Source organism: Ranitomeya variabilis, chromosome 7 (genome assembly GCF_051348905.1).
Source record: "Ranitomeya variabilis isolate aRanVar5 chromosome 7, aRanVar5.hap1, whole genome shotgun sequence".
Taxonomy (NCBI): Eukaryota; Metazoa; Chordata; class Amphibia; order Anura; family Dendrobatidae; genus Ranitomeya; species Ranitomeya variabilis.
The window spans coordinates 136,380,571-136,383,120 of record NC_135238.1 but is presented as its reverse complement, the minus strand read 5'-3'; the positions used below and the strand labels follow the sequence as shown (position 1 = coordinate 136,383,120).

Genomic DNA, 2,550 nt, shown 5'->3' with positions numbered 1-2,550 from the left:
TGAGATGGCAGCACCAGGACAGATGGCAGCACCAGGACAGATGTCAGTACAAGGACAGATAGCAGCACCAGGAGAGACGGCAGCACCAGGACAGATGGCAGCACAGGACAGATGGCAGGACCAGGACAGAAGACAGCACCAGGAGAGACAGCAGCACCAGGAGAGACAGCAGCACCAGGAGACAGCCAATCTAAAAGGAACAGAAAAAAATATTAGTACAAAGTGCAGACTGCAGTGAGAGAGTCAGACATTTTCAAAGGTTCTATACTTGCATAGACAGTGTTGTCCTCAGCAGGAGAGACGGCAGCATCAGGACAAATGGCAGTGGAGCGTCCCCACGTGTAAGGGCAATGGGGTACTCGGTACCGGGTCTATCTCTCTCTCGGTTCTGGGGATGTCACGGTGGCCCGACCCAGCCCATGGCCCTTCTGAGGGGCGTCCAATTAAAGGCAGAGTTTGTAGGGTGCTCGTGACGCCACCTGTGGTATTCGGTCAGGGTGACCGACGCTGCTTAGGGGTCCGCTGGGGTGATGTTATGGCAGCTAGATGGTATACCTTCCCACAGGTGAAGTATGTCCCCAGGGCTTCCCAGATATGTAGGTGGTGATGGTGGACGATGTAAGGCGCGATGAATAACGAGGACACAAAGATTGCAGTCTCTTAACCTTTTACTGAAGACTTCAGGGTCCACAGTTCAGAGTACCGTTCACAGGGCAGGCAGAGTCCGGCCAGTCCAAAGGCACATCCAGAGTTCCCTTATCCAGGTGGAAATCAGTAGCCTTCCTACTAGCGCCTGTGTGTTGTAGTACCTCACTGCTGAGCACCACGGGATAGTCCTCACAACGTTCGTGGATGTTTCTGATGTTCTCTCTCTCTCTGTCCCCCAGATGATATGAATAGGACAACCCGTATGACGGGGTAGGCCTGGAGCTATTTTATAGGGACCCTAGAGACGCCCCTCTCCCACAATTTGACTCCGTGTCTTCATAGGTATTAAGGTCGGGCAGCCAACTTGGAATCAACTGTCCTGCCTGTCTCTGAAGTAATGCGTAGAGCCTATTACTCCCTCGGTGTCCCGGCCACCGGCTACACGCCTCAGAAGGAGGCTGCCAATATTGGGGCAGAACTCCTCCCGGTATTATCTCCTTGTGCTGTGACTTCGTTTCTCACTCTCCACAATATACTTCGCTTCGTGTCCTTTCTTAGGATGCTGCCGCAATGAAGTGCAGGCGCAGCTCCGTAACGTTCTATTTCGTGCTTGGCCTCTGTCAGAATCCCACCCCTGACAGGGACCCTCTGTCTGCAGCTCAGATGTTCCTCCTTCTCCCCCTGTCTGCCTGACAGGTCCTCTCTGGGTCTAACCCACGCAGCTTCTGACTAACTTCCTATCCAACCCACCAGTTTTACTCGTGTGTGAGGAGTGGCCTAGTAAATAGAACCTTTGCTCCCCCTGGTGGACTGGAGTGTGAAGTGTAGTGTGTGACTGTGATACCTGGTCAGGTGAACTCCTTTAGTACCATCAGACGTAACATCACTCCCCCTAGTGGAAGAGCGACATTACGGCAACGACCAGGACTCTGGGGCGCTGCAGCAGCACCAGGACAAATGGCAGCACCAGGAGAGATGGCAGCACCAGGAGAGACAGCAGCACCAGGAGACAACCAGTCTAAAAGGAACAGAAAAAAATAGTACAAAGTACAGACTGCAGTGAGATAGACAGACATTTTCAAAGGTTCTATACTTAGACAGTGTTGTCACCAGGACAGCAGCACCAGGAGAGATGGCAGCACCAGGATAGATGGCAGCACTAGGACAGATGGCAACACCAGGACAGATGACAGCGCCAAGAGAGATGGCAGCATCAGGATAGATGGCAGCACCAGGACAGATGGCAGCACCAGGAGAGACAGCAGCACCAGGAGACAATCTAAAAGGAACAGAAAAAAAAAATAGTACAAAGTACAGACTGCAGTGAGAGAGACAGACTTTTCAAAGGTGTTATACTTACATAGACAGTGTTGTCCTCACCAGGAGAGACGGCAGTACCAGGACAGATGGCAACACTAGGAGAGACGGCAGCACCAGGAGAGACAACCAGTCTACAAGGAACAGAAAAAGCAGTGAGAAAGGCAGACATTTTCAAAGTTTGTTACTTACATAGACAGTGTTGTCCTCACCAGGACTGCAGCAACAAAAGAGACAGCAGCACCTGGAAACAACCAGTTTACAAGGAATAAAAAAAAAATTAGTACAAAATACAGACTGCAGTGATAGAGACAGACATTTTCAAAGGTTCTATACTTACATAGCCAGTGTTGTTGTCATATCCAGAGTCTGGAAAGTAATGGACTTGCAGCTTCCACACTTCCTTTCATACAGCTTTGTTTTGGGGGTGGATGAAACAAGTTCCTGGACCTGCTCATAGTGTTGAGCATTCCGATACCGCAAGTATCGGGTATCGGCCGATATTTGCGGTATCGGAATTCCGATACCGAGATCCGATACTTTTGTGGTATCGGGAATCGGTATCGGAACCATATTAATGTGTAA

General features: G+C 50.4%; 1 long non-coding RNA gene across 1 annotated transcript; it reads right to left on the bottom strand.

Moving 5' to 3' along the window:
• Window positions 1-1,882: 1,882 nt before the first annotated feature.
• On the bottom strand, window positions 1,883-2,197 carry LOC143786385 (uncharacterized). Its single transcript, XR_013218281.1, has 3 exons — window positions 2,178-2,197; window positions 2,009-2,099; window positions 1,883-1,927 (listed from the first exon to the last, which is right to left on the bottom strand). It is a non-coding gene; the product is annotated as an uncharacterized LOC143786385 (long non-coding RNA).
• Between the last annotated feature and the right edge of the window lie 353 nt (window positions 2,198-2,550).